Genomic DNA, 15399 nt, shown 5'->3' on the forward strand with positions numbered 1-15399 from the left:
TTCCTGCCTGTATAAGTCAAGTTGCCTTGTCATTTGTGCTCTTCCTGTGGGAAAGTATAGATCCTTGCTTACTGACATTATGCTGGTCCATGTGACTTGCTTTGGTCCATGGCATGTGAAAGGACATCAAAGTCTCATATAGGGGCTGCTCTTTCAGCCTGGGTCCCTGAGTCCTGGACTGAGGAGAAAATGGAATGGAGCCTGTGAGTTGCAGAAATCTACGATGGCCCCCCAAACCTCTATCCCCTGACGTTGCTCCCATGGTTGTGTTTTAGTACAAGGCAAAAGGGATTTTGAGGATGTAATTAAGATTTCTAATCAATTGACTTTAAGATAGGGAGGTTATCCAGGTGGGTTTAACCTAATTACATGAGTGTTTAACAGCAGAGACATTTTTTCTGACACAGTAAATGAAGAAATCTGAGATACTGAAAACAAAAGAGAAATTCATTGCAAGGAAGATTCTCTAATGCTGAGATGAAGTAGGCCACAGAGGAAGGACCTGAGAGCAGCCGCTAGGAGGCGAATGGTCCCTGACACTTTGCAAGAAAATGGCTGAGAGCCTGCAAGAAAAAGGGGGCTTCAATTCTCTGAGCATAAATAAAAAGTGAATATTAAGAAACCATTTAAATGTGAGGATTATTTTGTTACTTCCAAGCCCTAATTAATACACTATATCTTCGAACATACACATGCATATATTCACACACTGAGGGCTTCAGTGGCATTATATAAATGGCATCATATTAAAATCACTTCTTTGTAACTTAGTCATTTACTCAATAATTCAGTGGAAATTTTTCAAACCTATAAAAATGGATTCATGATACTACTTGTAATGGCTGTGTAGTTTTCCATTGTATGGATGCACAATATACTACTTCCTTTAAACAAGCACTGCAGGTTTAAACAAACCTGATTTAAGAAACTTTCAGGTTATACAAATGATTTTTTAAAAATCCTTCAACATCCTTTTGTATAGCTAACATTTTCATACTCTGCCCTCCAGAAGGATTTTACTAATTTATAGCCTTTATCATTTTATTTTAATAATTTGTAATCTTTTAAATGTATAATTGCTACTATTTTCGCAATTTTACTACTGCTATAAATGTATACACACACACACACACACACACACACACACACACACACACATACTTTCATACAGTTTTAAATGTTATGAATCCAAACGTTTCTTGGTATCTTTTATTTTTGTGTTTTGACTCTAGTGTCCATTCTCTTAATTTATTAAGAAAAAATATAAATTTCAAGTTAGAAATGATGACATATAAGCAAACATTCTTTCCTGTACCTTCCACATTTTCTGTTGGTATTTCAAACAGCACTTGGAAAGTCCAAATTTTAAAGCCAGAGCAGCTGTTCAGCAAAATGTTCACACAAGACAGCAGGCTAGTATGCTCTCAATAGATTTGTGTAACAAATAACTGCAGAGTTATTCCTGCATAACTGAGAAGTTCATGGCCAACTACAAAGTTTACATGTGTAATTTAGGTCTAACACTGGAAAAGATAGCTTGGAATGTGCATACCTGGTGTGTATAAAGAGACATTGAAGGAAGCAATGAAGAGTTAGGAACAGTTTTCATCTAGATAAGGTATTGGCTTGAGTTCAGCATCACTAATTACCATTTTCCTCAGTAAATTCCTTACAATTCTTTTGAGGCAAATATCATCTTCTCTATTCAAATCTTCTGAGCCTGATTACAGTGAATATAACTGTCTTTCTCTTCTGTATAATTGGTGTCTGTGTATCATGATGTTGTTTGTATACCATGGAAATTTTTGAAGTACTTGGGGTCCTTTCATAATGAAACACAGTGCCTAGCCTGAAGATAACAATGTTAAAATGACAAAATGGTAAGATAAGTTATTTGTTTTCTATCTGACTGAAGACTTTTAATTTAATTGATAATTTATTCATGGTAGTAACTATATTTCAAATGCTTTCATCTGAACAAACAAAAATTGCTTTTGAAAAAATCTAATCTTTAAAGCATTTAGGGCTTCCCTGGTGGCACAGTGGTTAAGAATCCGCCTTCCAATGCAGGGGACACGGGTTTGAGCCCTGGTCCGTAGAGATCCCACATGCCGTGGAGCAACTAAGCCTGTACTCCACAACTACTGAGCCTGCGCTCTAGAGCCCGCGTGCCACAACTACTGAAGCCCGCGCACCTAGAGCCCCTGCTCCGCAACAAGAGAAGCCACTGCAATGAGAAGCCCGCACACCGCAGACGAGTAGCCCCCGCTCCCCGCAACTAGAGAAAGACTGCGCACAGCAACAAAGACCCAATGCAGCCAAAAATTAAATAAATTTATGGAAAAAAACCATTTAACACACATGAAAATTTTGTATCCTTGGCCAAACTAACTAGCTTTAGTTGTATTTCCTGTTATACTGGAGGTAAAGTGCCTTTGCCAAGGAAGACTAATAACATATATAATTCCAGCACTACCTGCATTGTTTGCTTGACTGCTTTTAGCAGTAGGAGTTTGAAACCCAAAGGCAGTAAGTAAATGGAATAATAAACTTTGTACTTCATGGTATGAGGAAAAATAATTATATGTTAGGACCTAAATTTCAATGGCATATTTTATTTTTATTATTGTGGCTTTGAAAAAATTTCTTACAAGTATGAAAATTTATAGGACCTTCCTGTAGAACCTATTAAAATGTACTAGTTCATGGATATTTTCACTTTAAAACCAAATACACAGAGAACTCAACTTGTAGTGATTCACCCAAAAAGCACTCTAACTGCATCAAACATATTATTCTTTGTGATACAAAGGGAGCTAGAACATAACATATTACCCAACAAACTCTGAGAAAATAAAGGAGACATAATCTACAAGTGGATGATAATTTTATATTTTTAAAAAAAATCAAGGGCCCATCTCCACAAAGTTCTCCTCAAAGCTATCTGTTGAAGTTTCACCAAGAAGTCCTTTAGAATACCATAACCTTCATGATAAAATACCTCATCTTCTGATTTGTTCTAATTCATAAGAGTATTTTAAAAAGATCTTTATGTGAAAAATTGGAGTCTATCATATTAAGTGTTATTTATTTGAATAATGATTGTTATTTTTCTCATGAGGAAAAGAGACTGAGATCTAACATGGTTAGTAACACCCAGCCTCTTGATTTCTGTATTTTTGTCTAATCCCTGGCCTAGTAATTGCTGCTGGGTCCTTGAAGTTACTTTCTTCAAAGAAAATTTGTCCTCTAAATCTCTTCCCCTACCTTGGTGATACTAGATAGATATGACTGCTATTTAATTATATAAATAAGTAAATGATGAGTTCTGCTAAATTTTTTTTAAAAGGTTGGGAATAAGGTACTTGTTATGAATACAGATTCAGTGATATCACTATGGTTAGGTCTTAATCTGTTTTGGACTTTGAATACTTTTTCTAGAGATGTAATTCCTAATGAAGAGCATCTGCTCTCCTTCCAAAGCACTGTAAAGATAAAACCATGAACAACATTTACTTTTAAACAACCCCCATGCAAGTAGTATAGAAAAGACATATAGTTTATGCATGACTTTGGGAAAATATAATTAATATTTAGTGAGTGTCTATTATGTATCATGTATTGAAATCACAAGAGAAAAAGAAATGAGCAAACCATTCACTATTTTATGGAAGCTTACCACGTATTTGGGAAAACAGACTTTACAATGTAATTTCAAACTGCTTAATAAATGATGCCGTAAGTAGTGGTAAATATAGAGTGATAGGGGAACCACAAGAAAGAGCACTAAACCCATTATTAATTGTTGTTCGGGGTTGTGCCATTATGAATTGCTGATGGAGGTTGTGGGCAGTGAAATCATCACAGCTGAAGAGATACTTACTTGAATGATGAGCCTATTTTAAACAGGTTACAGGAGCACAGGGGGCAGGTGGGGTGGGTGTTGGATAGAGAGAAGGAGAGCTCCAGGAAGTACAAACGGTAAACAAAGGCTTAGAGCTCAAGTTCTAGAGAACATGGCAAACTGTGGAATTGAAAGTCTTCAACGTGCCTTATTTTCTGTTATCACATCTTAAAACTAAGTTTCTATTATTTAATAACTTCCATTATACTTCATTATTTTATTTTTGTTTTGTCTTGCTTTTTAGTTTTGTATTCTTATATTCCCCATATCATCTGGCTATTCCCTAGCCTACTTCACAGCCAGAAAATGTAGGTATGATATAGGAAAGATAGGCATTATGCAACCATGAGCTCTAACACTTTGATCCTTTTAAATGAGAATAATCTACCAACATGTTAATTTTTTTAATGAGAAAATATGTACTGAGTTTCATCCAAGAGACTACTAATCTTTTGGAATATATCCTTTCACAAGTAGCATTGAAAATCAAATCAGTAAGAAACTTGCCATGATTTGAATCTTTCCCATAATTTATGGTAAGTTATTTTTGAATCTCTATTCAGAAAAACAAAAGAGGTAATTTGTGCTAATTTCCTTTCTCTAATTAAAGGGCATACTCAAAGGCACACCAGAAGGTTTTCGTATCTGTTATACATAGCATCTTGCCTATTGGAAACAAAAGAGATCTTCAATAAATACTGATTGTGTGACTGAATATGGATCCTAGAAATAATTCAGGAACCAAGTATCTCTTTACAAACTCACCCAAGGTACAGATTATAAAATTTTGATTGAAATTGTATTGAAAAGTGCTTTGTTTTTCCACATTTCTTTACATGCACTTACTGTGCTACCACAACCGATACTTTGAGAAGCCACTTTTGTTCCTAAGGATAGAAGACCTTTATTTAATACAGGTGGAACAGTAATTATGATCAATGTAAATTTCCAAGCACAGATTGCACAAGCTGTTGGTGCTGGCAGTGTACTTTGTGTGTATTGATATCCACATGCCAAATACTACATCTATTAGCCCAGAGACATCAGTGGGATTGGACACAAGCTGAACACCGCATACTGAAAATAAACAGGAACTCAGTGTCTTAACTCAAGATGAAAAATCAGTATGAAAAATTAAATGAATGAGATTGAAAAAAAAAGACTGATAAAGTTTGCAGGAATTTAAATTTCTAAATTTAAACTTCTCTAGAAATTCAAAATCACTACCACTTCACTATATATTTTGCTTCAATTTTTGTTCTCACTTTCTGTAAATTTCACAGTATCTTTGGAGATACTAAATTTTGGAGTAATGTAAGAAAGGATTCCTGTGGGATAACTAAAACAATTGGTATGAAATATTTGATACATAAAACATATGAAAATGTGGGTAATATATATAAAATACACATATATGTTATGTTATAAAGCTTAATAATGAAATGAATGTTGGTAAACCTGTGCATCAACGTATGTGTCAATATTGCAAATACCATTTGAGCTGCCTCATGCTCCCCAGGACCCCACATATACTCTGCAAATTCTTTTGTTATATCTGTTGGAAACTAACTTTCAAAAATATGTGGCTTGATTTCAACTTTCTTTATGGTGTCTACTGATGAATATGAATCTTAAATTTTGTTTATTTATAGTTCATATTTGTTTAATTTTTCAATAAAATAAACTATTTCCTAACATGAAGATTAAAAATATTCTCCTGCATTTCTAGAAAAGGTTAAATATTTCATTTTTTGCATTGAAATATTTAGTCCATATTAAACTAATTTTTGTGGATGGTTGATGTATGGATTACATTTCAATTGTTTTGTTCCATTTGGCTATACCATTGTCTCAACATCATTATTGTTAACTTCCTTAAAAAAACAAAAACAAAAAAACCCTGTTTGGTTTAGCTGTAAATGTATTGATTCAATAGATTAATCTTTATGGTGTTGACTATACCTGTCTTTGAAAGGGTCTATTGCTTCATTTATTTAGATCTTTTAATATCTTTCAGTATGTTTCACATTTTATCTTTAAAGTTCTTGCACATCTTTTTATTACTTTGATATCTCACAGTTTGTTATTCTTGTTAAACATTGTTTTTAAAAGTTTTATAACTATTTTATAGATAAATAGAAGTACACTTCATTGTTTATACCAATATCTGCAACTTCACTAACTTCTTACACAACTTTAATAATGATAATTTGTCTATAGATATATTTGGGAAGACTTTATAGAAATATCCATAAAATTCATGGATAATAAGAGTTTCTTTTTCCTCTCAAAGTTCTTTTTTCTTGCACCATCTACGGCTTTTAGCACCTCTTGATATAGAACCTGTTATAATAATCTTCTTTGTCTTGCTGCTGATCTAAAAGAAATATTTTTAGCATTTTGCCAGAGGAAATTATATTTACTGAGTATTTTGATAGACAGGGTTTAGGAAGTTAAGTTTCTTCCCATCTCCAATTTGCTAGATGATTATATATCAATTAGTCATAAATTTTATCATGTGCTTTTTCTGATTCTATTGAGATGATAACATGGATTTTTCTTTTATAACCTGTTACTGAGATGGATTATATTTATGGATTTTATAATGTGAAACCACTCTTTCATTCCTAGGATATATTCCTAATTTTTTTATATGTTGCTGCTAGCATTTTGTTTTAGATTTTTGAATCTCTTCAAGGTCCTTGTTTGATTTTGATATCAAGGTTTGATTATGATAACAGGACTTATTAAATAAGTTGCCCCCTCACCCTTTATTCTATTCTGTTTAAGAACTTGCTGGAGGTTGTCATTATAAATTACTTAAACTTTTGCTTGAACTTACCAGTAAAACTATCTGGGCCTGGTGTCTTCTTCATAAGAAACTTTAAATCATAGATTCAGTTTATATAGTGATTATAGGTAATTCACCTTTCCTTTTTATTCTTGATTTAGTTCTATTAAATTATTTATTTCAAGGTATTTGCCCACTTAATTCTAACATTTTATTCTTTACTGGCACTGAGGTTTTCATAATAGTCTCATTAACTTTTAACCCATGCTGTTTCTTTAGTATGTTCTCTTTTCAATTTCCAATATTATTTTTGTGTGCTATTTCTCTCCCTCTTTTTGTCAGTCACATCAGAAATGTTTTTCTCTTTTTATTAGTCTTTTTGCCAGAGCCAACTTTCAGGCTTTGTTGAAACTCTGTATTGCATTTTTAAGGAGTCAAATTGTGGTGATATTCTCCTAAGGGAATCTGAGGTTTCTCTTCCAGAATCTAGAGAAAGCTACTAATTTGAACCTACTCTAACGCTCCTTAATGTTTATAGATTTGTGGGCAATTTCTGAGTCAGGCTTCTGTCTGTCTAGTGGAGAATATCAATATCAGGCTGAGTTTCTCCATTTCCAGTCTGACATTGCCATTTTTCATGAATGCAACCTTGTTTCTGTGTGCACTAGTTTTCAAGTGTCAGTTTTACCCCACTGGCTTATTTCTATTTTTATTTGTCCTTGGACATTTCTTTTGTTTACAACAATGTTTTAAAAGTGTATTTGTTGTAAATTATCTAGGATCAAGTTGTATTGTAGTAAGAAATCCCTTCAGGGTATCTTTCTGTCATACTGCTGGAAATGGAATTCCCCTCTGAGATATTTTCAAAGGTTTAGGTATTTCAGATAACCTTTACTTAAATATTTGATCTTAGGGAATGTGTGTCCTTTGAAGTCTGCTCTTCAAACCTTTAGGTAAATTAGGAAAGTAATTTAAGATTCAACAATTGAAGCCTTAGCTGTTATTCTTTAAAAATATGAAAATAAATTCCTCTATGCTATGAGAAATCTCTTTCCAATACTAATATCTTATCAACTGTTTCATATCATATTTTAGCTCTCTTGATATTACTGAAAATGGAAAACAAACACTTATTGAGCCCTTGCATTATGCCAGACATTTTATTAGTTGTTTTTCATTTGCCAGCTCAATAAATCCTCAGACTAATTTTATGACTCAGTGTTATGGCCATTTTTATTTTCAAGAAAAAGAGAGACAAAGAAATTTGCACGGGCTAACAGTAGTTTAAGGATTCAAATTGAGGTCTCTTTTATCTAAAGTTATTCTACAATATAGTAGTACCACCTACCTCTATTTTATAGGTGTGGAAATTGAGGCTTACAAAGTCTAAGAAGAACTTATCTAAATAAAAGTGAAACATGTGTCTCTTTGATTTCAAAGTCCATGCATTTTACATTTTGTTCTGTAAATGCATCATTACCATACCATAAAATATAGGATGCCACTTCAAGTCTCACATATTCTTAAACCATCAGGAGTCTAACAGCAGCATGTTTTTATCATCACTCCTTTAAGTCATGTATTAGTGCAGATATCGATATAATGATATATCTAATTTTATAATTAACATACAATAAAACACATCCATTTAAATTGTTCAATTTCATGAACTTTGACAGAAATAGGCAGCCATGAATTCACAGCCACAATTATAGTACTGAAGAGGTTGTATTTTAATTCCTGAACATTACTATCACTCCCAAAAGGTTACTCTGGCCCAGTTGCAGTTCATCTCTCCATCTGCCCAAGATTCTGCCGCTACTGATATGTTTTTTGTTACTTTAGAGTAGTATCTATTTTCCAGATTTTTTATATAAATAGAATCGTACAGTATGTGCTCAATGTATCTGACTTCATTCATCACAGTGATTTTGAGGTTCATTCATGTTGTGTATATCAGTATTTCATTCCTCTTAGATGGCTAGTATCCTGTTACACCATATTTTGTTTCTCTATTTTCCTTTTGATGAACATTTGGGTTGCTTAGAACTTTGGGGTATTGCAATTAAAACTGCTATAGGGACTTCCCTGGTGGTCCAGTGGTAAAGAATCTGCCTTCCAATGCAGGGGACGCGGGTTCAATCCCTGGTTGGGGAACTAAGATCCTGCATGACGCGGGGTAGCTAAGCCTGCACGCCACAACTTCTGAGCTCACGCACCTCAGCTAGAGAGCACAAACCCCCTGGAGCCTGCATGCCACAACTAGAGAAGAAAAAACCCGCATGCCACAACTAGAGAGAAGCCCACGTACTGCAACAAAAGATCCTACATGCCGCAGCTAAGACCCGACACAGCCAAAAAAAAAAAAAGAAAAAAAACTGCTATAAATATTGATATGTAAATATTTGGTGTTATATATACTTTTATTAACCTCGGAAAAATACTTAGAGTTGATGGCTAGTGTATGTGGAAGGTATATATCTGTCTAAATATATATAGATCTATCTATCTAAATATATATAGCTCTATCTATCTATCTATATAAAGAAATTGCCAGTTTTCCAAAGTGGTAATTATATTTTACATTCTAACCAGTAATTTTTGAGGTTTCTTATTATTCCAAGAGCTGTCCAATACTTACCATTTTCATACTTTTTAAAAAATGTAGCCATTTTAGCTTGTGTGCATGTGTTTGCGTGTGTGTGTGTGTGTATGTGCACATACATGCACAATCATAAAGAATTATCTCATGTGGTTCAAACTGGCAATTAGTTGATGACTAATGATGTGGAGCAACTATTTATGTGACCATTGGTCATTTATATACCTTCTTTTGGTAAGTGGCATTCAAGGGTTTTGTCCACTTTTCAAAATTGGCTTATTAGTCTTCCTATTGTGTTTTAAGAACCCATTGTATATTCCAGTTATGAGTCCTTTACCTAATATATGAATAGTGAGTTTTTTCTATCTGTAGTTTGACTTTTCATTTTCTTAATGGTGTCTTTTGTTGAGCAAAAGTTTTTCATTTTGATGAAGTCCAAATTATCAATTTTCTTCTTTTATTGTGCATTTACTGTGTGCTATGTAAAAATACTTGCCAATCCAAAGGTCACACAGGTTGTCTCCTGTTTTCTTCTGTAAGTTTAACAATTTTAGCCTTATATTTAAGTCTATGATCCATTCTCTTTTCAGATAAGAGTAGAAATTGAAATTTTTCTATACAGATATCCAGTGCGTCTAATAAAATTTCATATAAAGACTTCCTTTTCATCAATGATCTTGACATCTCTAAAAAATCAAATATATATGTATTTATATATGTAGTTGTATTTCTAGACAATCTATTATTTTCAACTGATTTATATGCTTAAGCTTCCACTAATCACATTGTCTTGAATAAGGCTCTTACTAGTACCTCATAAAATCAAGTATCCTGAGTCCCCAGATTTGTTCTTTTTTAAAATTTCTTTGGCTATTATTTGTGTGACTTTCCATACAAATTTTAGAATAGATTGTCAATTTGTTTTTTTAAATCTGGCATCATTTTGACAAATGACAAATCTACAAGTCAATTTAGGTACAGTTGATGTATTACTGATATTCAATTTTCCAGTCCATGAACATATATTTTCTATTTATTTATATTTTCTTTAAAAACATACAGCAATGCTTTTTGGTGTTCCATATAATACCGTGCACATCTTTAAAACATGTATAAGTATATTTTTGACACTATTGTAAATAGAATTCTTAGAAATTTCATTTTTCAACTTTTGCTACTCTGGATTTTATAGATTAACCATATGTTCAATGGCTTTCCTAATTCACTTATTCATGAGGTCGTTTTGTAGATTTCTTTGGATTTTCTACTTAAAATGTGATGTACGTAATATTGTTATTTTTCTTTGGTTTATTTCAAAATTGATTTTCTCTTTATTTTTTCAGTACTTTAACTTTGATGTACTTAGGTGTGAATTTCTTTGTATTTATCCTGTTTGGCTTTGCAAAGTTTCTTGAATGTATAAAATACATCTTTCACCAAATTTTATTAGTATTTAGCCTTCATTTTGTCGAATATTTTTTCTACCACAATATTGATATCTATGTTAACATATGTTAGACTTTTTGTTAATGTCCCACAAGTCCTTAAAGCTCTGCTTATTTTACCTAATCTTTTTTTTTTCCTGCTATTCCTCTGATTTGATAATTTTTACTGATCTGATTCAAATGTATGACTCTTCCATTATGTTCTTACACCCTTAAGTTCTTCCAGGTAATTTTTAATTAGGATTTAGTGTTTCTCATTTCTAGAATTTCCATTTAAAAAAATACATTTCCTGTATCTCTATCTTTACATTCATTACAAGTATATTTCTTCTTTACTTCATTTGATGTAGGTGTAAAAGCTATCTTTTCTTATAATTACAGCATCTTGGTGTATTCAATTTTGGTCTCTGTTAATTGCATTTTAGCAAGCAATTAATTTACTTTGATCCAAATTACCAACTTAGTCACAACTCCAGTGGGAATCAACTCAGATCTCAGTTCAGTTCTTTTGACTTAGCCACACTCTGTTTCGGTACACACATGATTCATGGGTCAGAACAATTTGGGTAAAATTTATACAGAGAATTTGGGATTTCTCTTCTCTGCCTCTCTCTTTTCAATGATGCCCCCCAACGCCCTCATTTTATAGCTGCTATGATTTGACTCAGTTCCTTTCCAGTAAGTTTCTTCAGACCAGAAAGATGGCATGTCTTCTATCGGAGTTTCAAACCCTCTGCACTATGCTTCAATTGCCATCAAGCTAAAGCTGTAAAAATCTTACCGCATGGTGTTCTCTTTAAAGTTTTAACTCTCCTCCAAAATTTACCTGCTTTTGTTCTTTATCTAGAGCTCTTTCTGAGTGTTTGGGGATGGGGGTGGGGGTAACTGATGTTAGTTTCTTTAGTATTTTGTGCAATGTTTGTAGTTGCTATAAATATGATGGTAAATTACTACTTTACCTCACCACACCTAATGCAGAACACCTCTCATACTTTTGTTTCTTAAAGCTGAGTATATCTCTCACATTTTTAATTCTTTTCTCCTACCTTTCAGTACAGAAGAGGTTGTATTTTAATTCTGCTAATTCACATTTGCTTTCGGAGACATGAAGTAGCCATTAAAATTTGCATTCTTTACAGTATAAAAGGATTGCTATGATCTTAATCAGGTAATAATGGCTCCTGTCTAAACATTTTGAAATAATTTGGAATTAGGCATTTTTAAGGATAAAGTAAATTAGCTCAAGCTTTCCAAATTATACTCCTTTTACATATATATATATATATATATATATATATATATATATATATATACACACACATAGAAGGTTATTAAATGAAACTTTTCTAATTGTATAAAAATTTGAGTTAAAACTTAAAGGAACTTAAACATGACAAATACACCAATTTGCAAAGACAGTGATTAAATTCAACATTGCTAAGGTTGAAAAAGCAGCATATAATACCAGAGTTGTAAACTTTAGTCTATCAGCTAATTGCAAGTTATTTGGGAGAGAGAAATCTAAAGACTGCTTAAGTAGTGAATTTTTATTTAAAAATAGTTTTCAGAGCACTCTGAGTTTTCTCTTACTTACTTGTAGGGGAGCATAGGAGTAGAGGTACTTCTCACTCAATGCCAACTGTGGAAAGTATTAAGAAAACTGCTTTTAGGAAAAGTGTGTACTTTCAAGGAGAAGAAGGTATTATTATAACGGGACGCTTGCTGATGGGCAAAATCCATGGGCTTGCCCTTTACTGCTTCAGGGCCATGCATGGGGAGAGATCTCCTCAGTGAATTTGTGCTATTCCATAGAATTTAAAGGACCAAATCAATTTCTGACTCTGTAACCCCAATTTCCAAGAATTACCTAGGCAGAGTTCAAAAATACTATAAATGTATTTCCCAAATAAAATTCCTCTTCCACTTTTTATTCTTTTTTGAGAAGGTCTATTTTTCTATTATTCCCTTTTGTTAATCATGTGAAATAAATATTCAACTTTCTTGCAATACTTTTGTTTAAGTTACGAACAAAGGTATATTAGAATCTCCCACTATAGATTTTCCTTTTTCTCATATGTCATTTATAGAAATATATAGGTATTGATGCTATATTAGATATAAACACATTGAGATTTGTTATATTTTATAATAACACAATTATAAAATACATTACATTTCCTCCATTTTACTCCCTTTCTGCACTTTGTGCTGTACTTGTAAATTTACAAATTCCACAAGATTTTTACTTTATAAAGTTAACATTCATTAAGAATTAGTAACCCACCTATTCTTTCCTTCCTATATCTCCATGTTTTCATCTGAGGCCATTTTTCTTCTGCCCATAGAAGTCATTTAGTGTGGATCTGTTGACAAGTATTCTCTTTTATCTTTACTTGTTTGCTCTAAACTCTGTTGTATTTTCATCACTGAAGGAAATTTTCACTAGATATAGAATTTTCAACTAGCAGCCATTTCTTTTATTCCATTACATTTCATTCCACTTTTCTCTAGTTTCTATTTAACTGTGTTGAATAGTCAGCTTAGCCTTCTTGTTTCCTGTTTGAAGTTGTCATGTCTTTTAATTTTTTTGGTTCTTTCAAAATTTTTTTGATTTTATTTTAAGAAACTTAACCATCAATGGTAATCATGTTTCCTTTGAATTCATTCTGCTTGGAATTGTAGTGTTTCTTAAATCTGTTGTTTGAGTTATGTGCGTCAGTTTTGGAAACTTATTCACCTCTATTTCTTGAAGTATTAATTCTGCTTCATTCTCTCCTTCTGGGACACTGATTGAAGAAAAGTTAGATATTTTCACTGAATATTATGTTTATCTCTGGTAATTCTGAGTAATTTCTACCTTTTTTCTCTCTATGTATCAGTCTGAATATTTTATTCAGTTTTCCAGTTAACTGATGTTTTGTTATCTGTACCTGTTTTGCTGTTAAGATAATACATTGATTACTTATACTCAGTTTTTATAATTGTTTTAGGATTATTTTTATAGCTTTCTGTTGCTTGATAAAATTCTCCATATTATTCTTCAATTTTTTGAATCATTAATCACATCCACATCTAATAACACCTCTGGATCTCCTGTGGGTCTATTTCTAGTATCTCTATTATCCAGTCTGTGAGTCATTATTTTCCTTTTTGCACATTTGGTGGTTTATATTTGAGCTCCTACAGTTTATATGAAAACTTGAAGAGATGATTTTAGTAGTATCTTCCTTTAGGAAGAATTTACTTTTGTTCTGGCCAAGCAGAGCAGTTTGCCTTCATTTGATCAGATGTTGAGCTGATTTGAAGCTGGACATCAGTCTTTGAGAAGAGCTGTCTAATTCAATTTCATCCTTACAGAGTACAGCACTTCAGGTATTACATATGAAATCCTGGGCTTTAGACCAATGTTTCTCCTCCATGCAGGGCCATAAATTTGAAAATTTATATACTGGCCTGTTAAGAATGTCAGAAACTCTGCTCTAATTAAAGTTCCTGAGTAGCCACTTTCTGCTTGGCTTTAGTCTTTCAATTGCTTCCTTGAACTTGGCAGATTCCAAGAAGTGTGACTTAAAAATGTTAACTCACCTTTCTTCCCTGTAGTACTTTTTTTGTTGATGGTCTGTGCTATCAAAAAAAACAAAAAAACAAACAGGGCTTCCCTCGTGGCGCAGTGGTTGAGAGTCTGCCTGCTGATGCAGGGGACACGGGTTTGTGCCCCGGCCTGGGAAGATCCCACATGCCGCAGAGCAGCTGGGCCCGTGAGCCGTGGCCACTGAGCCTGCGCGTCCGGAGCCTGTGCTCCGCAACGGGAGAGGCCACAACAGTGAGAGGCCCGCGTACCGCAAAACAAACAAACAAACAAAAAAATATGCGTCTAGAAATAGCCAGTCCTCCTTTGCTAGATGTGGAATTCCTATTTTCCTACTATGATGTTCAGTTCATATTATACTGTTCAAAACCAAAATTTAAATACATATTAACCTATTTTAATGATATGTTTTTGAATTATTTTCATTAGCAAACCAATGTCATTTTGTGGTTATACATTGACTTATCATTGACTGGTTAATAAATTCTGGAATCAGGAAAAATCAAAGCTAGCTTAAATACTATGAGAATTAGAAATAAAATCTTTTCTCTTTTACCTACTTAATAGATATAATTTTAGTACATGCTCTGCCACTCAGTGTGTGGTATTTTGCAAATTACTTTACCTCTCCAGGTCTCAGTATTCTGAGATAAAAGAAATGAGTTCAACCAAATGATCTTTAAAAGACCTTCCATAACTAAAATTCTGTGATTTAATAACAATAAATTAAACTTGAATCTTTGACGATTAAAGTTTAATTTGAATCTTGAAATCCATGAGATTTTTGTAGTTTCTAAACTTAGAAAAAAATAATATTCTTCCTCATCCCTAGTGCTACAGTATGTCCCACATGAGCTGGACAAGTTTTAATGCAATAATTACTTTTTGAATAATTGCCAAGAAACGTTGAAGAGGAATAAAAATATCAGGGAAAACATTCTACCACATATAAATACATATTATAAAGATTAATAATTATAATGGTAGGGTGTTAATATAAGAATACAGATATTAATAAATTAAACAGAATGGAGAACACAGATTTATATAAACATGAAAGGCTTAATT

Source organism: Aethalodelphis obliquidens, unplaced genomic scaffold, assembly GCF_003676395.1.
Source record: "Aethalodelphis obliquidens isolate GAN/ISIS:26980383/991018 unplaced genomic scaffold, ASM367639v1 scaffold4, whole genome shotgun sequence".
Classification (NCBI taxonomy): Eukaryota; Metazoa; Chordata; class Mammalia; order Artiodactyla; family Delphinidae; genus Aethalodelphis; species Aethalodelphis obliquidens.